This window comes from Lissotriton helveticus, chromosome 3_2, assembly GCF_964261635.1.
Source record: "Lissotriton helveticus chromosome 3_2, aLisHel1.1, whole genome shotgun sequence".
Taxonomy (NCBI): domain Eukaryota; kingdom Metazoa; phylum Chordata; class Amphibia; order Caudata; family Salamandridae; genus Lissotriton; species Lissotriton helveticus.
Genome location: NC_136062.1, coordinates 36,777,150 through 36,803,142, shown reverse-complemented (window position 1 = coordinate 36,803,142; position 25,993 = coordinate 36,777,150). Strand labels below are relative to the sequence as shown.

Here is a 25,993-nt window from a genome sequence, read left to right as displayed (position 1 = left end):
CTTCTCTAATTTCAAGTGCAAGGCAGAGACATCAGACAAGCCACAGGAGGTGGCACCAGCATTGTATAGGCAAGGCCCAGCCCTATTCAGGTCCCAGGTGCAACTCCTCCGTCCCATCTAGATGCAGATCTCTCTATTCAGCACTCGGCTGCCCCAGCCTGTCTCCTGGAATCCCCCTGTCCTGTCCCTCACAAACCCAAAGAAGGAATACACAACCTAGCAGAGGCAGGCCTGGACAGTTAGGCAAGAACATACCTACTTTCTAAAAGTGGTATTTTCAAACACAGAATATTAAAATCAACTTTACTAAAAGATGTATTTTATCGTTCTGAGTTCAGGAGCAGCATTTGATTTACAAGCCCTGGGCACACATGGTGCACTATACTAGGGGCTGACAGGTAAATCAAATACCTAATCATGGAATCACCAAGTACTACATCAATTTAACATAGGGAGTACTTGCACCGTGGCACTGAATAACAGTGGCGCAGTGCCCAAAGCATATAACCAGCAAAAACATATCAAAACAGAGGAGGCAATCCATCAAAAATGGAAGGGAGACTCACGCCAACGATGCCAGGTCTAGCATCTAATATTATACCAAACAAGGATGCCGAGTCCACGAGGTGACGTCTGCAGTTAAGAGCAGTAAGCTGATTCAACCATTTTTCAATGACCGGAGATTGCTTGTGGGGTGAGATTAGGAGGAATTCTTGAGATTAGGAGGAATTCTGTTTATAGAGAATTTAGTTTCATATGGTTACGTGTCAGCCAGCTTGGAGTTTCCAGCAGGACTGAGTTGAGGGACTGAATGTCCTCAGGAGAGGCGATCTTCAGGTACAGTTGAGTATCGTCTGCATACATGAGATAGTGAATGCTGGATGATTTCAGAATTTCTGTTAGAGGCTCCATGAACAAGTTATAGAGCGTGGGAGAGAGTGCTGAACCTTGGGGAACCCCCAGCGTAACCGGTGCAGTATGGGACAGGGATTGGTTCACCTTGAAGCTTTGGGATCTATTCAGGAGGAACAAAGAGATCCAGTTAAGCACAGGCCCAGACAGCCCCATCCTGTGTTCCAGGAGGTCAATTAGGTTATTGTGTGTTGACAGAATCAAATGCTGATGAAAATTCAAGAAGGATCAGTAGGCACGATTCATTGTGGTCCTGCATTCTTAACGCTTCATCAACAATGTGCGTTAGAGCTGACTCTGTGCAATTGCCGGACGGAAACCAGATTGGCATTGGTCCAGGAGTTGGAAATGGTCGATGTAGTCCTAATCCTAATCTATATGTGTTAAATTTGGACATAAAAAAACGGTTAACTACATTTAAAATTTTTATTAATATTACAATCTCTTCTTTTTGCTATCTCTTTTTCTAATATAAACCATAGAATATCCTGTTTGTTATGTTTTTTCCAGGAAATGCTCTACCAATGAAGCTGATTTACGTTCATTAATGCTAATGCTTACCTCACAGCCTGTTTCACCTACATACCCTTTGTCGCAAGGACAAGTGATTAGGTATACCACATTTTTACCACAGCTGTTGGTGAAAAATATTGTCTTGTGAGTCACACCATGACAAGAAACCTTAGTGTCTCTTATGCACTTCTGGCATGCATTACACCCCTCACATCTATTATTCCCAACTACCCTTTTCTTATTTACATCCACAGTACCTTGTGATTTCTGTTTTCTGTATGTATGAACCAATTCATTTCAAAATTCCTATTTCTGGGGGCGTGGTCTGCGGCTGAAGAAGATGGCGTTGTAGTGTTAGAGCTGCACTAGCGGCCTGAGTGAAACCCCATATATCCGGCATCATCCGAATGCCAGCGAGGCCTCTTTGGACACTCACCGTTGTGGGGTCTGGCGGTGGCTCACGGCGGTGCTCTAAAGAGACCTCGAGCGCCTGCTGGGAGAGCCTGGGAGATGGCGGCTCCCGATCGGATCTTCCTAAAATGGCGCCCGCCCGCGCGTGGTGAGCGGCGGCTCCCTGTGTCGGCGGTGTTTCCCTGGCCTGATCGCGGAGTAGGAGCAGGCTCCTGTGGTGCAGCCAGGCCCGCCTTTCCAGTGTGTGCAGCCTGGGGTGTGAGTGAGGAGCTGTGCGGATGCCGGGGGTTTACCAGCGTGCAGCGTCCTGCGGCCAAACAAATAGTGCACCTCAGAGGCCTGGAGCGGTGAGGCGCCTGATTGCTGGGGAGTCCTGCATTTCTGACCTGGCGGGAAGCGATTCTTGCCGAGGAGTGGCCCTTAAGGTCAGCGGGCAGTTTCTGGGCCTATGCCTTGGCCGTACGCTTGAAGCCGCCTGGTAACAGTGTATAAGTGGCACAGCAGGGCTGGTGAAAGCGGTAGCTGGCAGCAGTGACACACTGCCCTGGACTCGTGGTGGCCTGCGGGGAGCAATGGACATACTTGGCCCCAGAGCCCAATGGTGAGCCGGGTGTGAGAGAGTGGTGGGGGCGGCCACAGCGAGCATGGTCCTGAATGGGGCTCCTCGGACTGCTGGTGCCCAGGTCGGCCCTGGCCTTGGTAGCATCATAGGTCGAAATAGGACTCTGGGACAAACTAATCAGATCGATGAGTATACGGTGGCAGTGAAACAGGAAGCGGGTGCGACTGGCAGTGCACGAGCCGACCCTTCCCTGAAGGAAATAATGAGGTCCATCCGGGACTTTCGAGGCACCATGCAGCCCAAGCCGGACTCCGTGACTGAAGAGGTGAACCTCCTGCATGCAGACTTTTGGAAAATGTCCGACAAGGTTGCACTGGCGGAGATGGGCATCAATGGGCTCCAAACGAAGACAAAGAGACTGGAGGAGCAGGTAGCCATGAAAGGACGGGCTCGGCGGAATAACATTCGCATAGTGGGGGTGCTGGAGGGGCTGGAGGGGCCCTCAACGGACTTCTTTGTGGAGGACCTGATCTTAAACCACCTGAAGGGGGCAGGTGATCGGCGGTATGCCCCCCTGCCAGGGAGGAAGGACTAAGCAGTGACATCTCTCTGTCCTAAGCGGGAGTGTACGGTTGTGTCATACATAGTTCCAGCCCTATACTGGAAATTAGGCCGGGTGGTGGGAGTGTGATGCATTATGTGGGTCGCTTGTGAGGTTAAACGGGGGGGGTGAGGGATTCGACACTTGATGTATGCATCTTTCTTGGGTCAGCGATTTTACGTTTCCTCTGAAATGGTTTTTGTTGTTGCGCTAATGGGGCGACAGCCACTCTGCGTGTTTTTTTGGGGGGTGGTTGGGGGTTCACCAGGCAGGGCAGCAGGGAGGGGGAGTTGGGTGTTGGGGAGCTGGGGGGAACTGCGGGGGGAGGAGGGTTGTTTACTGGGGAAAGTTTTCTTTTGCTCTTTATCAAGACGCATGGTTTGCAGGGGAGGGCGGTCGTGGCCCACTGCAGGACAGCGGGGCTCCCTCGTGGAAGTGGCGGTCTATACTTCCATATGGGTACCCAAACACAGGTTAAGGTTTGGACATGGAATGTCCATGGATTAGGCAACCAAATCAAACGGACACTAGAGTTGCAACACCAGAAGATGCACTCTCCCGATGTGATTCTCCTGCAGGAGACGCACCTGCGGGGCAACAGCTGCAGGGCATTGGACTGCTTTGGGTATAAATTGGTTGCCCACTCGGGGTTTACATCCGGGTCTAGGGGTGTAGGTTTTCTACTGCGGAAGGCCCTCCCTATGGTGATTGTTGGGGTCTGGACGGATGATGCAGGATGTATGGTGGCAGTGGCGGGTAGGTGGGAGGGGCAGACGGTGGTATTGTGTTCCTGTTATGACCCGCCGGTTCTGCACTCCACAACCTACTCACGGCTGGACTCCTTCCTGGCTGACCTCCCCTCGGGGACCCTCTTGAGGGGGGGAGACATGAACGCGGTCACGAACGTGGGCATGGATAGATCGGGTGAGGGCAGGGTTTTAACGGAGAGCAGGTACTGCAGGGATTTGTAGGGGACTTGGGACTGGAGGACGTGTGGCGGGCCCACCACCCTTCACATAGGCAGTATACCTTTTACTCGGCACAGGCATGGATCTTCCTCCAGGCTGGACTACCTGCTGGCACGAATAGATCAGTTAGGCGAGTATTCGGAACCCCATATACTGGCCAGAGGGTTCTCGGACCATTCCCCAGTCAGCGTCATATTGACGGGTCCGGTGGTAAGCAAGTCGGCGTTCCTGCGATTTATCCATGGTACCGCCGGGATGACAAACTTGGGGACAAACTCAGGGAGGGCTCCCAATTGTACTTTGAAGAGAACCAGGGGACAGTGGCATCTCATGTCACATTATGGGAAGTGTACAAAATCGTCCTGAGGGGTCAGGCACAGGCCTTGATTGGGGCTAAAAAGAAGGAGGAGTCCATACAGATTAAGAAGTTAGAAAGCAAGATAGAGGCGTTGGGCAGTTGATCTGACATCGGGACCACCAGTGACTATGGTCACATACTGGCACTTAAACAGAAGGAACTTAGAGCTCTAGCAGAGGGCGAGGCACGCGCATATTCTCTGGCCCCGCAACACCGGCCGTCTGATGTTGGTGATAAGGCACTGAAGCTCCTGGCCTGGCTCAAACACAGAGACAGAGAGCGTACTTCGGTGGCAGCGGTGCGGGACACATCGGGCTCCCTTGTTTCAACTAGCATGGGCGTAGAGGAGGCTTTTGCCTCGCACTTCGAGGAGGTCTACACCCCGGTCTGCACAAGAACAGAGAGGGATTGTGAGGAATTTCTTCATGACTTCAACCTGCCCACATTGTCTCAGGAGCAGAGGGACTGTTTAGAGGCGGACCTTACCAGGGAGGAAGAGGGAGCGGTGCTCTATGCCCTGCAGGCGCAAGGCCCGAATGGGCTACCAGTAGAACTGGCAAATGTCGTCACAGGTCCCCTACTGCAAATGTACCTTGAAGCGCGGCAGGCGGGAACACTGCTGCCCGACCAAAGGGAGGCCTCGATGGTGGTCATCCACAAGGAATGTAAACCGGCTGATCAGTGTTCCTCATATCAACCGATCTCACTTATCAACATCGAAGCGAAGGTGTTGGATAAGGTCCTGGCTGACAGACTGCTGCCAGTCCTGCCGGATCTGGTACACATCGACCAGTCGGGCTTCATGCCACGCAGGAGCACCAGGCATAACCTGCGGTGCCTGTTCGGGGTGCTCTATATGACGGAAGGAGTGGGGGACAAGCAGGCAGCATTGATGGCGCTGGACGCCTCAAAGGCTTTTTATAGTATTGAATGGGCGTACCTCTTCATGGTATTGCAGCGTTTGGGTTTGGGCCCTATTTTCTGCAGTTGGGTGCGTCTCTTATATGAGTGCCCGATGGCGGATGTGCGGGTCAATGGGATGATTTCCAGAGCCTTCGCTCTCAGGCGGGGCACGCGGCAGTGCTGCCCCTCTGTCCCCCCTGCTATTCGCCCTCACTCTGGAGCCGTAGGCTCACTAGATCGGGAGGTATAGGTCGCCCTTGTGGCAGTGTCTAGTATTACGGGGTGAGTGCCCAATGTTGAAGTTGAAGGTAGTGAAAGTGTTCCTCAAGTGGTAAGTGGAAGTCCCGTCTGCAGCTATCAAAGGTGAGGATGTCGTGGTTGTGGAATAAGTGATCAAGCATGAGCCATGTCTAAAGAAAAATGGTTAACCCAATATACCCCTGTTGGCTTGGGCAATACATTTAGTTAAAGTAAAAAAAGTCTACAAGGGATTTCACTTGTTTTCAAAATTTAGAACTTGACAATTGATTTTCAGTCTGTTGAACGTATTATCCAGGAGTTGGCGTATGTTATGAATTGTGTGTTCAAATTCATTTGTATATCTCTGTCATAACTTTTTCTGCTGATATTTACTTTGTTTAACTGTACCCTTCTGAATTTTTAAATATGCGAAAATCAGATAAATCCATTTTTCTATAACTAGAATTTTTCCGTGTGCTTTGGGTAGTTTTTGTGCAGTATTAATTACACTCAGTTTGGTTGTCTCAGTAGGACACCTACGAGTCTGATTACGTTCAACAGACTGAAAATCAATTGTGAAGCATGAGACAGCCTCCCACTCTCCAGACATCAAATGGGACTTCATTCAGGGCTGGCAGGAAGGCTGGATTAAAGTGAATTGGAATGTATGGGGAAGGGAATGTGGTTCACCCTTCGCCTCCCGATACCGAGTCCCATACTTTCAATACAATACGCATGGGGGTGCTAATGTACATGTTTGTGGGTTGCTCCCTCTTAGGTTTCCAGATTAGGTCCCATATTGTCCTCCCTACCACTCCCCTGTCCACATGGAGCCAATGCTTCCCAGGCTCCCTCTTGAATCACTGTCACTATCCGGAACTGGGTAGCTTTGTAATATATTCCAATGTCTGGTAGTCGCACCCCACCCTTTTCCCGCAAACACCTCAGTATGGAAAAAGATTAGCAGGCTTGCCCACCTTGCCAAATGAACCGGGTAAGCAGCGATTTGACTTTGGGAAGAAAGGTTGCATCTAAGTCAATGGGTAGGGCCTGAAAAAGATACAATAATTTGGGCAATAGAATCATCTTGACAGAGTGAATGCTGCCAAGCGAAGAAATTAATAGGGGCTTCCACCTCTTAAGATCGTTTTAAAGTTGATAGAGGGTGGCTGGGAAATTGGCCTTGTAATGCCCTTCCACCCGTGGGGTCAGCTGGATCCCCAGGTATTGGAGAGAGCGGCTGGACCACTATAAGGGGGATTGAGATTGGAGGACATGAGCCTCAGCATCCGGAAGCGTGAGATTGAGGACATAGGATTTGTCGAGATTGGCATCAAAACCGGTGACAACTTTGAATTTGGCTAACTCTAATTGCAACGCCGGAAGGTACCGGGACGAGTCCGCGAGCATCAAGAGCACATCGTCCGCAAAGAGCGATATTTTGTGATCATCACCCCCAAAGGGAATCCCCTGAATCACCAGATTATTTCGAATGGACATTGCAAACGGTTCAATGCTTAACGTAAAGAGCAGGGGTGACAGAGGACACCCCTGTCTAGTGCCTCTTGTGAGGGAGAAGGGGGCCGACAACACTCCATTGACCTGGACCCGAGAGCGGGGCTGCGAGTAATTGGCCTTAATCATGCGTACAAATTTATCTGTGAAGCCAGACGCTGAAAGGACGCGAAAGAGAAATGCCCAATTTACCCGATTAAAAGCTTTTTCGGCATCAAGCCCCACCAAGAGCACCAGTATCTCCCGTTTGGCGGCTTTCTCAATTAGATGTATCATTTGTCTAATGTTATCATGGGTTTGTTGCCCCTTTATAAAGCCAGATTGATCGGGATGGATTAGGTCTGGCATTAAATCCTGTATTCAGTTCGCAAGAATAGTGAAGTAAAGCTTTGTGTCTAAGTTTAGGAGTGCTATAGAGAGGCACAAAGCTAAGTATTTTTCCCAGGCTTAGGTATGACTGTTACAACTGCTTCAGCAATCGAGGGGGTCACTTATCCAACTTCTGCCATCCGGTTGAAGAGATGTGTGAGGTGAAGAACAAGGTCGGGAGCAAAGGTTTTTTAGGAGTGGGCTGTGAGGCCACTCGGCCCCGGAGCTTTGTGCAGTTTAAGAGCTGCGATAGTCGCACCCACCTCTTCTGTGGTTATGGGGGCTGAAGGTGTATCATTCGTGGCTTCTGAGATGCAGGGGAACCGCAGGGCTCAGAGGTAGCTAACCTGCAAATCCGTCTCTTTTGGTTCTTCAGTGTAAAGTACCTTGTAGAAGGCTGCAAAAAGGTCAACTTTTTCTCTATCTGTTTGGACTAAATTGTTTGCCCCATCCCGTATGCCTCCAATGTATTCCCTCTCACGTTTCTCTTGTAGTTGCCTCACTAGGTGTCTGCCTATTTTGTTCCCCTGGTTGAAAGAAGTATGGAGTAATTTCAAAAGGATGTATTCCACCCTATTATTGTAGATTGCTTTCAGTTTACCACACAGAGCTGTAAGGGGGCGCAGGGTCACCCAGGTAGGGTTGTTCTTGTGTGCCTGCTCTGCCCATCATCGCCTTTTGTATTGCTTTGTTCGCCCTTAGTGTGGCAGGGTATGCTCAGACGTGAGTCCCTTGTTCACTTGGCCACTGGACTCAAGATAGCCTGGCTGATGAGGATTATGAATCCGAAACCGGTCCCAGGATGCTTGTTTCCGGTCCAGGGAAGACATGGCTTGGCAGTTCGGGCTGGACTGTTCCCATGAGGCACAGGGTCAGACTGATTTGCATATAGCCATGTCTGAACTGGGGTGGCTGATTGAACTAAAGAATGGTGATGGATTAAACCCAGATCAGTTGACTGGGGGTGAGTGTTTGATTTGTTCAAACGCTCCGTCCATCATCCCCTTTTGTATCGCTTTGTTCGCCCTAAGTGTGGCAGGGTATGCTCAGACATGAGTCCCTTGTTCACTTGGCCACTGGACTCAAGATAGCCTGGCTAATGAGGATTATGAATCCGAAACCGGTCCCAGGATGCTTGTTTCCGGTCCAGGGAAGACATGGCTTGGCAGTTCGGGCTGGACTGTTCCCATGAGGCACAGGGTCAGACTGATTTGCATATAGCCATGTCTGAACTGGGGTGGCTGAGTGAACTAAAGAATGGTGATAGATTAAACCCAGATCAGTTGACTGGGGGTGAGTGTTTGATTTGTTCAAACGCTCCGTCCATCATCCCCTATCGCCCTGCTCTGCCTGCTCCAACTCCTTCTCCAGTCCCTCCAACTCCTGTGCCCGCTGTTTATTCAAGGTGGAATTAAGCTGCTTGATACACTTCCCTCTTATGACTGCGTTAAAGGCATCCCAGTTGTTACCCGAGGAGGTTTCCTCCAGCCTGTTAGCTTTAAAGTACTCTGTGATGGCCTCCCGTAGTTCAGTACATAATATCCTATCTTGTGTGAGGGAGACCAGGAAATACCCCTTGGGGGTCACAGTGGGGGGCGATCCCCATTGCAGGCAAATCAATAGCTGGGAGTGGTCCGAGATGGAAAGGGGAAACATCTTGGCCTCTTGAAGCGTGCCTAGCAGTCTTTGGTTGATTAAAATATAGTCCAATCTGGAGTAAGTGTGGTGCACGTGAGAGTAGAATGTGTAGTCTCTAGACTTTGGGTACAGGGTTCTCCAGGCGTCCCGTAGACCTAAGTTGTTAACTCTTCAGTGAAGGAGGCAGTTTCAGATCTATGTGAGTGAGTGCTGTATAAGTCAGGTTGCCAAGTGAGATTAAAGTCCCCCATTAGAATCATTCCGCAAAGTGATCTATTTTGTCTAGCAGGGTGTTGAGGAAGCCCATTTGGCCCGTGCATACGTAGCAATGAAGGTGCATAACGTGCCTTGTAATGTACCCTTAACCAGGACCATCCTACCCTCCTTACCTAAATGGATGTCCAGTGGCTGGAATTTTGATGAAGTGTGAAATAGAAGTGCCACTCCCCGGTGTTTAGTTTGCGCTGACAATCTATAAATAAGGGGATAGAATTCTCAGTTCTCTTGAAGATGCGTCTCTTGGAGCGCCACTATATTGAAGTGGTGGTTCATGAGGTACTTCCATACTTTTTGCCTCTTCTGCGGCGGAGTTGCGGCCCTTGACATTCCACAAGGCTATAGTATTTACCATCTTACTAGATGTGACCTTCTCCCCCTTCCCCTGGACACGCCATCCCTCGCCCTCTGAGTAGAAGATTCAGGAATAAGATCTCCATATATACCTCATAGTGAACAAGCATCTGCCCTAATGCCCTGGCATCGAGTGTGTAGAAAGTGCCACAACAAACCCCTCTCCCTCCCCTCCCAGAAAAGAAAAGAGAAAATATCTAACCCCAACAACTGGAACATATGTAGGAAAAGATACCCCCACCGAAGGTGGAGTCACCTATTCATAAAGATTGGTGGATGGCACGGCCAACAGTCCCATCCACGCCCGTCTTAGGGGACTGCCCGTTAGTTCGGGTTGCCAGTAGCTTCAATCTCTGATCCTGGGGGGCGTCTGAGTTTCCCAATTCCGGTTTCATCCAGGAGGCGTAGACCGGCATCGTACCCACGTTGAATCTAAAGGCCTCTCCAAGCGGGGGACCAGAGCTCACAACTCGTGTAGGAGCATGGTAGCGGGAGAATGAACATAGTTCTCACTTGTGGTTACCTCTTGAGGACATGGACCATCCCACCGAGGAGGAATTTTCCCGGCCAGACCTATGTGGAGTGCCAGCTGTAGCTTCAGGTTCGGAGGTAGGGAGACCCAGCAAGTCCAGACCTTTATTTAGATCGATGTTGTTGAATTTGAAGCTTAGGCCAAAGGTCTATCGATACCTAATTTTGTTGTCTCGGAGCTTGGATGTGATGGGCATGAACTGCTGCCGCCTCAATAACGTTTTGGGAGCCACATCCTGATAGATGCTGCAGGAGTGCCCCTGGAATGAAATGGAGTTCTTGGGGAAGTCAGCAGCCCAGAATGATTGTACTCTTCTCACTCCTCTATTGGTCACTAAGGACTCCAATCCTTGACCTCCCCGTTTATGCGGGGTCTGAGGTAGGCTCTTTGCAGCAAAACATGGCCCTCAGTATCCTGTCCCTAGGCAATGGGTTGCTTTCCCACTTGACAACCGCCTCCTACTTGGCAGGATGCATCCATTATTTAGGGCGTTGTCTCCGCCAAATGGCCTACCAGAAACCTAGGGCCCGCCACAACTCCTTGTTCTCTCTTTCACTGAGGTCCTCGACTAGGCTGCAGCCATGCTAGAGGTCCCACCGGGGCCGCTCCATCCCCATGAGAGATGCAACCGTCACTCCCATGCCGACAAGAGGGGGCCTCTCAGTCTCCAGATGTCTAAGTGGGGATCTCACATAGGCCTTGGCGCGGTGCAGGAGCCCAGGATCAGGTGGCTCTCAGAGCTTGCTGTGTTGGGAACCTAATATGCCACCTCAGTGCCATCTTAAAGTCAGGCACCGGCTAAAATATCTGCTTGGACGTGCTCGGTTCTCATTGTCGCCCTTAGCCATGCGCATTCACTCTTGCCACCCTGTGCCTGCGCTATGTGCCGGCTGAAGCTGCTGGGCAGATTTACCTTTGCACTTGGGACATATTCAAGCTCTGTATTCCTCCGATGATCGGCCACTGCTAGCAATCTTCCTGTGCACCTCGGAAGGCAGGCAACCGATCCTCCGTCCCTCTGCCCTGTACAATAACATCTGGTAAGCACTCGCGTCTACGGTTACTGCGGTCGCAGCATTGAAAGGTGCCAATCTCACCAGGCTTCGTGGCAGTACGTAAAATGGCAGCGACTAGCGCGGGTGGGCCCAAGGGCACTTTGGCGCCTCTTCACAGCGTCCTTGTTTCTGGGGCCAGCGCTTCGTGGGTGATATCATAACGCTAACACTGGTGCAAACTGGGAGCCAAGATGGATTACATCTATTTGGCCATCTTGCCCGGCCACGCCACCATATTTAGCCCTTTTAAAGGAGTGCTTGATCAGTTTTTTGGTGTACCATCTTACCTTTAATTTACTCTTTAAAATGTATGTATTTTTTGTGATCATCCACAGTGGTAACGTTTCTTCGAAGATGAAGAAACTGTCCTAAGGGCATATTCTACTTTTGACTCTTAGGGCGATAGCTCGAGAAGTGCAATAAGGTATTCTTATCTGTGGGTTTCCTTAAAAGTACAACTTCAAGATAACCTGAAACCTCTTTAACAGATCTATCTAAAAAATGTACACTTATTACCTTTACTGGCAGTGAATCCCAAGTTGCTTTCACAAACGTTGAGTCAGGTTAAATATTCATCCAGTTGTGATCCTTTCCATACAAAAAAATGTCATCTATAAAACAAGACCAATTGTTTACATTTTCAAAAAAAGGAGGAACTTCATTATGTACATGCTTCCATGCAAATTCCCCTACATAGCGGCATGCCAAACTGGGAGCACATGTTTGTCTCATTCAGATGCAAAGAGAGGTAATCCTTAAATAAAAACACGTTATTTTTAAACATCATGGTCACACATTTTACTAGAATCTCTATACTTTATCCCTGGATATAAGATTTTTCCCAAATTTCCCTGATGGTACTATCCTGAGGGATATTTTTATAAAGAGCAACTATGTCTAATGTGATTAGAAACTCATTATTATGCATACAATTCCAAACCTTCCACCTTGGAGATCACGTGTGCCAAATCTTTAATGTGGGATTTTTGTACGGCCACTAAAGGTTTTAGAAAATAATCTACATATTTGCTGAGGGGCTCCAAAAATGATTTAAGACAAGACACATAGGCTTGAGTGTTGGATCTTTGGGGTAAACTCTTTCCTGTAATTTACTCTACATTTGTATGGAACTTGGCTAGTCCATATATTGCTAGACTCATAGGGTCTTGTTGTTTCAAAAATCTGTATTCCTCTTCACTGATCCACTCTTTATTCTTCACTTCATCCAAATGCTTAAACACTTCCACTTTTATTTAATCTAACCTTCATTGTTTAACTTTTTGATTATGTTCCGTCACCATTAATAATTTCAAAACCTATGCTTCATAATCGGTGCTGTCATGTATGTTGTCCCCCCACCCTTGGTGGTGGGTTTGATGGTAATGGAAAAGTCCTCACTCAAAAATTTCAGAGCTATTCTGTGCTCTTTCTCTCTCGATCATTAGGATCTCATTTTGGATCTCTGTCTCCACTTCCCTTTCAAAACCTCAACTTCCTGCCCTACTTGAGGTTAGGAGACGGGTATATGTAGATTTCATCTCAAATGTATTAATACTAGTTGTAGGAACAAAACTAAGACCCTTTTCTAATATTTCTTGCTCTATGCTCCTGATATTCGTCTTAGATATATACAACGGTAGGTGCCCTATCTGCTACTAATCTTTCTGATTCCTGGTCCTCCTATATTTTTGAGAGACTTGGTTACTCTGGGGTTGATCTTTCCATTTATTTTGATTCCCATTCGGATTTAATTTCTGGCATGAAGCTAAAAAGGATGCTCCCTGCTGGAGTATGAACCTTCACTATCTTCCCTCCAAAACCCCTCACTTAGCCATACAATGGCCCAAGGGATCCCATCCTGCAGGTCCGACTCTGTGATGGATCTCAGGGTCTCCAGACCCTGGGACATTATCTGTTTCCTTCTCCACAGGCGTAGGCAGGGAAAATGCAATGTTCTCCCACTGAGCAGGAGCACAAGGCTGCTCCTGCCCAATGGGGGAATAAAGCAATCCCCTGCCCAAGAGCAGGTAGGGAAATGTATTGAATTACTACCACACCTGGGAGCAAAACAAACTGTTCTTGTGGGGTTGGAGCAAAGTCGGCTCCCACTGCACCTGCGTGAGACTAGCTGTGCGGTGCACCGGGTGGGTACGAAGGCACTCTATTGAAAACTAAAAAATGGCAGCTCCTGCAGGAGCAGGGAGCTGGCTGGGTTGTGGGGTCCCTAGGTCTCACCCCATAGCCCTCAGCGTGGGACTGGGGCATGCCACTTTAAAATTAAAAAATATCAATATTGACTTCTGCAGGAGCAGGGTGCCGGCTTCTGAAAATAATAATGATCTGACGTGCCCCGGGTGGGCACCCCTTAATAAAAAAAAAACGCTGGCTTTTGTGTGGCCCCATAGGGTTGCTTGGAGGGAGCCAGCAGGGCACAGGTGTCCTGGGACTCACTCTGCAGCCCCAATACAAAAAAAACACAGTGGGTGTTCTGGCCACAGTCACTTATTTATTACTCACTGCTCCTTCAAGGAGTGCCCCATAATGCCCTGGGATATCTATTTGCATATATTTTGTTTTTGGTGGTATCAGGGCAGGTACATCACTACTTTTTTATGTGGAGAGGGAATTATTACCCAGGCTGGAGCTTTCGCTCTACAGATGGGGCTGCAGTGCCACCTAGGGGCTGGTTGTATGGTTGCATTTTATGTGGCCTGAAGAAGCATCACACAATATAGAAGGCTGTTACGTAGTTATTTTTATGATTGTATTTTTTGGGGTGTTAAATGTTAAAATGAAGACTGAGAAACATGTTTTTTAAATTTTTTTATTTACAGAAAATAATATATCTGACTATTTGTTTTCATATTTTTCACTCTCATAATGTAAATATTTTTAAAGTAATAATAATAAACATTTCATTGTGTGCATTATTGAAATATACATTATAATTTTTGTAAAAAGATTATAGACCTGCTTTATAGATAGGTTGGTGGGTGTGGGGTGAGGAGAGGAAGTGAGAGATTGGCTGACTGTGGAGAGATGTGTGCGGGGCCTGGCCACAGGCCAAGCCCTATAGCCAACCCCCACTAAGCAACTGAGAGGGTGTGGCTTTACATATGGTACTAAAATATTACTTTACATTAAAAAAACCCTAGCAATTCATTTAAAAAACAAAGGTTAAAGTAACGTTATAGTTAAGTGAAATGCTCAATAACAACGTAACGTTTTAAACTCTAAAATCCATAGAAATTCACCAGTTATAGTTATCACAAGTAAGTATAACTCGTGCCCTAAGGTAACAATGACTCAAGCCCTTGCCATGCACTGCTTATTACCTAACATATTACATCACTCATGACATCATATCATGATATAATTGATAATATCACGGCAACATTTGCAATAAAATTATTGATGAGAAAACCGTACATAGCGGGTGCGCGATTCATCGTTACCTTAGGGCATGAGTTATAGTTACTTGAGATAACTATAACTGGTGAATTTCTATGGATTTTAGAGTTTAAAACATTACGTTGGTATTGAAGGGCTCTGCACACCCCACGTGCTGCAGAGTAACCTCACTGCCTTAATGTAAGTAATTCACTCTTAAGGTTGTCCTCCTTAGCCTAGGTAGTAGAGTGCATTATGTTAAAGGTGAGGATGTATATGTTATTACATATATATTCCTACAGTATCACTGTAAAGCAAGTTTTACTGTAAGTGACCGGTATCCCTTAGAGTAACCTGGGCTAGCTACCAGGCAAACTTAAAATAGCCAGCTCCATTATGGGACAACCGATTTGTGTCATGTTTGGTATCAAACACTGTGCTTTTACAACCCCAACACGGACCTTGTGTCGAGGGTGAACTCGCACGCACAGGGATGCCACCCTGAGTGGGTGTCCACCTAGGATACGAAACTTCACTGCTTGGTGGGCTTTCCCCAGCCGTTTGCCGCCAAGACAAGAGTCTGCCCTCCTGGTGGGATGAGCTACTTCTTCCCCAGGATGAAGACAAAGGCCTGGGCAGGAAGGAGGTCACACCTCCGCCCTCCCAGGATGGCTAGTGATATCAGCTACCAAGATGGTGAGCCTCAAAGCCTTTCCCCTCCCCGGCAGGTGGGAAAATTAGTTATGCAGGAGGTGTACACTCCCCAAGACCTAGCCACAACTTTAGTGCAGGCTAGGGGGTCTGTACAGCAGAGAAAGGGTGCTGCCATTTTGACACACTCTGAAATAGAGTATTCTGGGTAGTCTAGTGATGTACACCCACAGGATGTTGTCACTGCAGGGGTGGGTTAGCCGCAGGGACCAGTATCCCATTGACCACTGTCCCTTACACACTCAACACCCCCTAAACTAGTATTCAAGGGCTCTGCTGTAGTCTGAGAAGAAGATGCCGTCACCAAAGACAGGACTTTGGACTTTGCCAGAGCGCAAAGAGAGGACATGTAAGTGCCCTAAAGAGACCAAATACTGAACCGAAGTGTCGACTCGTGCCCATGGTAAAAACTCATTGATCCCGGCAAGAGGAACATCAGTGGACACCATAAATCAAAGCAGACTCCCCTGACTGGTGGAACCAGTCAACTACAACCTGCAGAAGAATCGACATGCTGATTGATTGAAGATTGAGCACGTAGAGAAAATGGTGTTCCGCAAGTCCGGAATAGTAGCTAAGCTCAAGCCAAGTTTCAAGGCGCTAGTTCCCTCCTGTCAACCTCCAGCTGCTGAAGACTATATTTGCTGAAGCCAAGGCTTGGTGATTGCCAGTTGGGTGATCGAACCTTCCATCGGCATCTCCAGCTCAACAGCATTTCATAGCGACAATGACCAATGTCATCAAGAGCCCACCTATGTTGTGTGCTTTTGCATACTGAAGAATGTTTTGTCTAGAGTATGGTAAGTTATTTTTGCCAAGACCAGATCCGGTGATTGACAGCTGTCAGGTATCTTCACACCTGAAGCCACCAAGCAAGGTAGAAGAAGTCCAGGTCCAGGGTTCCCAAAGGCCTCTACTCTTCAAGGGTAGAGAGTGTCTTCATCAAAATTATAGGTTTGCTAAGTGCTACATTTTGACAGACTTCACATATCTCGTCAGCACCAAGGACAGCCAAGTAACCTCTGCACCCGAAATCCCTCAAAAAGGTAACAAAGAATGACTGTCGATCCTTCCATCGGCACCTCCAGCTCAACAGCATTTCATAGCGACAATGACCAATGTCATCAAGAGCCCACCTCTGTTGTGTGCTTTTGCATACTGAAGAATGTTTTGTCTAGAGTATGGTAAGGTATTTTTGCCAAGACCAGATCCGGTGATTGACAGCTGTCAGGTACCTTCACACCTGAAGCCACCAAGCAAGGTAGAAGAAGTCCAGGTCCAGGGTTGCCAAAGGCCTCTACTCTTCAAGGGTAGAGAGTGTCTTCATCGAAATTGTAGGTTTGCTAAGTGCTACATTTTGACAGACATCACATATCTCGTCAGCACCAAGGACAGCCAAGTAACCTCTGCACCCGAAGTCCCTCAAAAAGGTAACAAAGAATGACTGTCGATCCTTCCATCGGCATCTCCAGCTCAACAACATTTCATAGCGACAATGACCAATGTCAGCAAGAGCCCACCTCTGTTGTGTGCTTTTGCATACTGACGAATGTGTTGTCTAGCGTACGGTAAGGTATTTTTGCCAAGACCAGTTCCGGTGATTGACAGCTGTCAGGTACCTTCACACCTGAAGCCACCAAGCAAGGTCGAAGAAGTCCAGGTCCAGGGTTCCCAAAGGCCTCTACTCTTCAAGGGTAGAGAGTGTCTTCATCGAAACTGTAGGTTTGCTAAGTGCTACATTTTGACAGACATCACATATCTCGTCAGCACCAAGGACAGCCAAGTAACCTCTGCACCCGAAATCCCTCAAAAAGGTAACAAAAAATGACTGTCGATCTTGATCTAGGGACCCGCAGATCCTTACCTTCAAGAGGGTTCTTCTGAACTCACCCTACAAGTGGATGTTTGTGACGTATGTTTTCTCCACTGATGTTAATGGTAAGTGTTTGATAGTGCTATCCGCTAACCAAGTGGCTTTCACCCATTGACCAACATGGCAAATGTTTTTGAATATACTGTCTGATAACTGGTATTTCTAAATTGATCAATGTTGAAGGATTGATGGTCATACTGCGAATTAAGTTTTTCCATTCACTGCCATTGTAAATGTACAAAAAGTGACTACTGCATTTATTTTCTAATATTCTCAAATTCAAGAACTCCGGTTATCTGTAAAGTATCAAGTTGATTTTCGTGTCAATATTTATATAAAATACAGTCTATTTTGATAAATTGGTGTCAAGGTTTCTTTCAAGTTGTGTCACTTACTTATTGTCAATGTTGGTACTGTGAAGTGCTTAACGTATGTTCTTCTGGGTATGCCTGACTGCTGAAGCTACGCTACCAGAACCGAGCTATGGCTGCTAACGGAGAATCAGAGGTCCACTTTTGTGCATTATGTAAATATTACATGATAAGGTTTCCAAGCCATATCACAGAATACTGCCACCTTGCAGTCGCCAGTAGGTACTTATATTTAGGACCTAGGAAAAGCATTTTTTGACTTGCCTATAACTTTGATGTTGTTTGACCAATCTGCATGAAACCTTCCCAAAAAGTGTAAAGTAGGTTCTGTGTTTCAGGGAAAGTTTGAGGGTGATCTGTGTAGTGGGGACCAAAAAATAGGGGCGCAAAATAAGGGCATATTTGTAATGTTAATTCCCAAAGTAACACTCTTTCGAACCTACAGCCGAACCGCTGAACGGAAGTACACCAAACTTGGCAGAAATGTAGATGTTGTTATGCAGATTGAGCTTTTTGGTGCAAATCCATTAAGTACTTTTTGTGAAATTTAAGCCGAAAATTATAGTGATATTTCGCGCCGTAGATATTTCGCAACAATGTTGCAATTAATCGTGAATGCCTGCGCCAACGGGAATGCTCTGTTTAGCTGGGTGTAACCTGAACAGAAAGTTGCAATGCCATTTTATTGATTGGGAATGGTTCTCCGGACTGAAAATTTTCTGTGAAAGCAAACATAAGGGGTCAGGGTCGGGGTACTCTGACCCCATGTTTTAGCAATGTAAGTGTTAGTGACACAAGCTATGTGTCCAAAATAGTGTATTTTAATCACACATTTGCGGTGCCGTAGCAATTGCCAGCGCGCCCCCATGTACTGCCACAGGGATGTCGCCACTATCATGGCAATAAAGCGAATATTGGTGGAAATATAAAAAAATATATCAGTGAATTATTTATACACATTGTATTATATTGAGATTCTGATAAATGTTTTTATAGGGATATTGTTTGATTAATTAAAATCTTACAATGAGACAATAAACACAACCAACTATAAAAATCCAATTAATAAATGTAAGACAGATAAAAACAAGAATAAATAATGCAATGCTTTTTTTTAACTGAATTAAGTTTGATAAAATCCATGTCATAATGCTATTTACATTTAATATATATCATACAGTACTTGTAGATTTAAATTTTTGCTGTTCTAATTTTGATCCTGTTCTTACAAAAAACTTTGCAAAAGCAGAATTCATCATTATATCATTGGAGTGTAGACAGATTATCAAAGCTTGCCTGCCTGTCCGTACTCCTCGGGCATTAATATGTTTTTAAAGTATGGTTTTTCTTTCAATTTTCAGTTCTGGGCAGAGACACAGCAGGTGAATAATGCTCTCCTCTCCTAATTTATCTTAACAGTGATAGCTGATTTGTTATTTTATTGACAGCTTTTCTAAATGATTCTGGAGTTATTTTAGTCACCCAAATTGGGGTCATAGCGTATTCTTCTAATGCAGCTTATAAGAATTTCCAGGCATGTGAATTCCTGTTTACGCCATAATAATCGAGACATTTGATTTTCATTGTCATTTTTTTATTCTATTCCATACTTCAATAAATTGTCCTTTTCTCGCATATAATTGATTAGTTAATCCAAACTCCAGCCCTATTTGCGCTGGCAATGCATTATTAGGCAAATGAAAGAGGGTTTTAAACGTTTTTCTCAACGCATTATTAATGGTCACAGCATTTTTCAAATTTAGGGCTTCGCTACCATTTGTTAAGGTAGACAGCAATTTTGCTGATCTAACCTTTAAGAATAGTCGGTAACTCAGATCACCTAATGATTTCTGTAAGATTCTAAATGCAGCTATCAAAGCAGTTGCTTTCCTTTGAATATCCGTCTTTTGCCGGAAAAAATTTCCATTATCATCAAATAATACTCCGAAGTATTTATATGATTCTACTTGTTCTATTTGCACTTTCTCCAGAAACCATTTGGATTTACATTTTAATATTGAATTTCTGCTGATCACCGTAACTTTGGTCTTTGTTTAATTTATTACCATCTCGTTTTCTTTTGAATATAATGATTTTCAATCAATTAACCGTTGTAACTCCACTTTTGTTTGGCTTAAAAGGATAACATCATCTGTGTATAGTAAATTGGATACCTGTTTGTTGGCTAGTTTAGGCGGGTGTGCATTTACTTCATTCAGTGCTTTAGATTTGCTAAAAACAAATTAAAAAGTAAAGGGGCCAATACACACCCTTGCTTTAACCCTGCAGTGGATAACATTTCCTTTGTTAGCGTCAAGCCATCCCCCATCCCTACCCTAACCCAAGTGTCAGCATATAGAGGTTGAATTCATTTTAAAAGGGACACTGGGATATCTTGCTCCTGCATGTTTCTCCACAGAAGTTGTCTGTACACACAATCAAAGGCCGATCTAAAATTGACAAAGCATAAATACAAGGGTTGTTTCATTGAGATAGTTTTATCCATTAGCACTAATAAGGCGAATGTATTTGTTGTAGTGCCCAGTCCTTTAATAAATCCTGTTTGATTGGGCGGCAGTATCTTGTTTTCCTTTGCCCATTATGATACATTTGAAAATAAAACTCCTGCAAATAATTTCGCATTTGTGTCTTGAAGAGTAATTAATCTGTAATTTTTGGGTTGGGCCCAATTTTCTTTTTTATAAATTGGGGATATTAGCAACCCTCTCCAAGATTCGGGTATTGTCAATGTCCTGATGATTTCTTTAAAACTGCGGTTAGATATTCTGACCATAGATCTGGATCTTCCTTGTAAAGTGCAAATGGAATACCATTCAGACCTGGTGCCCCATCTTTTTGTTTCCACACTAATTTGGATAGTTGTATTTTTGTTATATCAAATTCATGGTCCAGTTCCTGACTTAGTGTATCAATCATATTCCATTTGATATTTAGATAGTGATTTATCTAGTGTGACGGTTAGGATTAATTATATACTTCTAATTTTTTTATGTGGTGGTGGCTATTGAATTCTTGCTTTTCTTTTCCGCTTTTCCACGTCTACACAGGGATCGCAATTACAGAAGTCATTGCGATCTCCGGCCTCACCGTGAAAACGGAAGATAGGTTTTAGAGATGAAATACATTAGAAAAACATCAGTTTGAAATGTACTGTAATAAACCCATAGTGTGTAAAAAAACTGTAATATGGGTGCATATATGTCTTTTTCACATTATGGTAGGTGCAATCGTCGTGTTTGATGGCATCTCTGTGAATTCCCAATTAACCACAAAAATGTAAAATAGGTCTTACAGATGGATTTTAAAGAAGCTATATAAAAAAAACATGAGCAAAAACATTTTTAAAAAAGCATGTATATAGTAATATGTGTAACACATTGATTAGAATAGATTTTTTTGTTAATATTTTTAAATGTGCTGGTGGACGTTGAATGTCTGCTTGTATTTTGCGATTTCACAGCGTATTTTTTATATCGTCGCGAAGATTCTCCCCCTAAAAAGAGGGACTTTAGAAATAGAATTAACAATATTTCAGGCACTAGGGTGGCTCTGACAAGAGCCTTTGTGTTCATTGTGTGTATATGACAGCTGCACATAAGCCTGGATACTTAGAAACACCTTGCTGCATTCGTCTGTAAAGTGCACTCCATCATTTCTATAAAGTTGATGCATGTCAAAACGCAGATTGTTGTTATAGATACAGCCCATGCGATGGTCTCTGAGGAATGCGGAAACAGTTTTATTAACATGTTTTCTGGATTGTCGATCTGTAGACAGAATTAATATTACCACTTCCATTTCTGTCTTATGCATATATTAGAGTACACCAAGACAGTGTGAGGGAAAAGTGACATCAGTTCTGCAAAGGTTTCTTTCATTAGGATTTCCATCCCTACCCCAGACAATGTTCCTAGGCCATTTGCACCACAGTGCACAATCAAGAGGTGAGGAGCTTGGCAATCCACAATGAATTTAACCAAAGCTATCAACTGATGAAACTTTAACCCTCTCTGGCCAAACCAAATAATCTCCACATTTGGCATACCCAAGTCCCTGTCGATACCTCTCTTTTTTGCAGCCTCTTTAGCCCAATATACATAGCTATGGCCAACAATCCACACTCTATGGATTTTGAAGTGAAGGAGCAATAGCATCCAGGAGAAGGCTGGAGCTGAATGGGGTAGTTTTCCAAATGAAAATCTGTTAAAACTGAGGTGTTTTCTTTCAAATACATATATATATATATTCACTGAAAAAACCATAGGTTATAGACCATATATAGTTAGGAATTAGCATTTACAAAACCTTGAAAATTCACTGAAAAAACCATAGGTTATAGACCATATATAGTTAGGAATTAGCATTTAAAAAACCTTATTTTACTCACACAAAACCATTGAAATTCCATATATAGTTAGTTGCACTAACTATATATCGCGCACCCGCAATCCACTGCTGATGATGTCACATATTACATCATTCATGACATGGTCAGTGACATCACTGATGACATCACTGATGACATCTCAAATGACATCACTGATGACATCACTGATGACATCTCAAATGACATCACTGATGACATCTCACTTGACATCAATGATCACATCACTGATGATATCATTCATGTGATAATACAATGCATCTCCTCACACTGTAATATAACCTCCGTTACACCCAGTGTTAAATAGAGAGTATCATTTTTGAAACCATTGACACACCAATACTAGTTACTACATACGCACTCACTGATTCCTATGTCTACACACACATTCACTCATACAATCATTCATACATACAATCACTCATCTTTACAACACTATCATATGCACTCATACACCTATACAGACACTCACACTCTGCCACTCATCCATGGAGTTACTCACACACCTAGTCAGTCCTGAAAAGAATCAATCACACTTCCATTTTCTCATCTATACAGTTAAACACAGAACACCTTACATTTTTGAAACATATACTAACACATAGTTACTCTCTTATAGAATCACTGATACAAGTACACATTGATCTGCACAGAGTCACACACCTCCCAGCCAGCCATACACACACTCAGTCTCCCATACAAATACTTGTGCAACCAATCAATAACCCATATAGCTACTTATATAGCTACTGATCAACACATGCAGCAGCTTGCACAACAACAGACATACTGATGCACACTTTCAGACAGTTTAGTCACTAACCCGTGCATTCAGTAAGACGCATTTAATCACTCACTCATACAGTCAATCACGCACCTACTAAAACCTTCATTCAGACACTTATACATCCACTCATTCTTCAATATGTAAAACATATTTAAACTTTACAGAAACACATAATCACTGGATGTTGTCATCAGTGATGTCATCAGTGATGTCACTGACCATGTCATGAATGATGTAATATGTGACATCATCAGCAGTGGATTGCGGGTGCGCGATATATAGTTAGTGCAACTAACTATATATGGAATTTCAATGGTTTTGTGTGAGTAAAATAAGGTTTTTTAAATGCTAATTCCTAACTATATATGGTCTATAACCTATGGTTTTTTCAGTGAATTTTCAAGGTTTTGTAAATGCTAATTCCTAACTATATATGGTCTATAACCTATGGTTTTTTCAGTGAATTTCATTGGTTTTTTAACAGCTAATATCTGTAGCTGTAAAATGTATTCTTCTTTAAATCCAAAAATATATTTTATATGTTTATTAATAACTTTTTTTTTTAATATTTTTTTTTCTTCGTTCCCGCTTCGCGAATCGGGAAGCTTCCCGTTAGCTGACCTTGATGCCGCGAAATAGACCGCGAGCCGGTAAACGTTTCTTTACCGCAACTGCCGCGTTAGAAAACAACATCGTGACGCCTCCCGTCCGCATGACGTTTCGCGTTGTCGCGTGATACGTCATATGACGTGCTACGTTAGCGAACTCGTACGCTTACCGAGTCGCAAAGCACAGGTTTCTGGAAGCAAACCGGGAGGCCCTGCAAAGCGCGTAACATACACACAGCAGGTCATGTGACTTGGTAATAACACTTTTCATTGGTTCATTTCACTTTCGGTTTCCTAATGATGTAAGACTAGGTCATATGATCTAAAATGAACACTTTTCATTGGTTGAGAACTATTTTTTTTCCCAAATGGTGAAAATCCCTCCTTCTTTCCTCACTCTGACTTTCATCATTGTGAGAGAAAGACCCTTTGTTACCAGTGAGCAATGGCTTCTTTACTAGCTTCAGCTGGTGCTTCCCCACCACCTCCACCACATCCAAGGAAGAGTGGACCACCTGCTAAAGTTATAATTCAGCAAGAAGAGGAAGAAGAGGAACAGGACGACCTAGATAATCTCCCTATTATGGCCAGAAGATCTGTTGTACCGGAAGTAACGGGACCAGAGGGCAGGGAGATGGTGCCAAATATACAAACGAGATTTCGTGAAGTAAAACAAGTCTGCGTACATTGCAGTGGATTCATTTGCTACGCAGAAAGTAGCATCACTCTGATCAACAGAGCTATTGACAATCATGCTCATGTTTGTCCGAAACTCCCCAAACAATAAATTCTTTTTTTTTGTTTTCTTGCTCCTGTTGAGCCCTTTACAATGAATCGTTTTCGTTGCCCCCTCCGAAAAAAAACCAAAAAAAATATAAAACTGTTCAGAAAAATTCAAAAAAAGTAAAAAAATGTTCAGAAAAATAATAAAAAAAATATAAAACAACAAAAACAATTTAAAAAAAAGTTCTTTTCAGAACTACCTCCCCGTTATTAAAAAATTGGTACAATATTTGCAACTGTGCCAACCTCTATTTCTCTTAGTTCGCTTCCCAGTTCGCTCCCCGGTACGCGAACCGGAAGCGAACCCCAAATTTTTTTTTAAAAAAAAGAACAGTAAGTATAAGGGAAGGAAACAGACACTTATGTTAAAAGAAAGACAGCTATAAGGGAGTAAACTAGAGATACTATTACCCGTAATCCACTGCTGATGATGTCACATATTACATCATTCATGACATGCTCAGTGACATCATCAGCAGAGGATTGCGGGTAACAGTATCCCTAGTTTATTCCCTATAGCTGTGTTTCTTTTAACATAACTGTCTGTTTCCTTCCCTTATACTTACTGTTCTTTTTAAAAAAAAATTTTTAGATCAGTCAGAAACAGTGAAAGTAATGAAATATAAAAGACTACGTAGAATATGAGCACTGTATGCAACAACTTTGACACTTACAGAAGCCTCACCTTCTCCATGCCTCCTACACAGTTCTACATGTACATCATAAATGCAAACAGAACAGAATTAATTATACATGTTAAATGGTTTATTTTTGCTGTTCTCAGAATGTATCAAATTTCACTAAAACAGTGACTTGAAGGTATTCATCATATAACAGCGGGGGAAAAAAAACACAATCAAAATGATTGTGTTTAAAAAACCCATACAACATTAGAAATCAGAATTCAGAACTCCTTAAAGTTAACTTACTTTCCATGACGGCCAAGGATGTCCTATGAACAGCTTACACTCTGTTGTGCTGTTATTACTTTCAACCCGCCACTTTCTGAAAGAAAACCTCCATCGTTTTCAAAAACATGTTTCATACAATAAATGACTTCTTGCTCTCTACCACAAGATTCCACAAGGCCAAATCTTGTCAGAGCCATGTATAACTCTTGGATTTCTTGTTAGCCAATCCCGTCTTTTCGCATTTCCACAACTTTCAGAATTAAAATGTTGAAGATCATTTACACAATCCTGGACTAGTAATATCTTCCCCTTCTTGCTCAATCATGTTCTACATTTCCTATCACACTGATACTGCTTACTATGAAGCAGACTTACACTACCTTTATGACTAGTACAATTATTTAATTCTCTACATCACTTTTAATCACGAAGCAATGTAAAACAGTAGACAGCATTGCAGACTTACATTCCCTCTACTCCATGTTTTGATTCGCTGCTTCAATTAGCTTATAAAAAGAAATAGTTTTTCTGAACTCATTCAAAGTGCACATATTTCTCAATAACGTCCAGTGTTATGGTAAAAAGTTATGTCTCTGTACTACACTTATCTTCAAGGCCAAATAGTGTAGGAGCCATGAGAACTTCTTGAAATTCCTCAGAGCACATCCCGAGATTCTTTCCCTAAAATTTTGGTTTTAAAAACACCAGGTAAGAGTTTTTAAGGTCATATGGCAATTTTTTTTGGAAAATTAAAACAGAATCATTGCAGAATGACCAGCCATTTCTACACTTTAAATAAGCTGTATAATGTCCTGATGTTATTGAAGAACCATCATGATATATAATTGCTACAGTTACAAAAGTCCTTCCTGATATTGACAACTGTGAAGCCACAAAATTTTTAATTAAAGTTGTCAATTTTGTTCCATCAGGCCTACATCGTTGGA

The 25,993-nt window shown here is 44.1% G+C and overlaps 1 protein-coding gene across 4 annotated transcripts in view; it reads right to left on the bottom strand.

The window, feature by feature from the left end:
• Positions 1 to 25,993, bottom strand: part of ATP8B4 (ATPase phospholipid transporting 8B4 (putative)) — a 4,589,528-nt gene that overhangs the window by 129,815 nt on the left and 4,433,720 nt on the right. For 3 of the 4 annotated variants that reach the window (XR_013609828.1, XR_013609825.1, XR_013609827.1), the window contains exon 30: positions 11,724 to 11,818. The exons of the other annotated variant lie outside the window; for it this stretch is intronic. The gene's annotated coding sequence lies outside the window, so the exon portion shown is untranslated. The remainder of the gene's footprint in view (positions 1 to 11,723; positions 11,819 to 25,993) is intronic. 4 annotated transcript variants of the gene reach the window in all.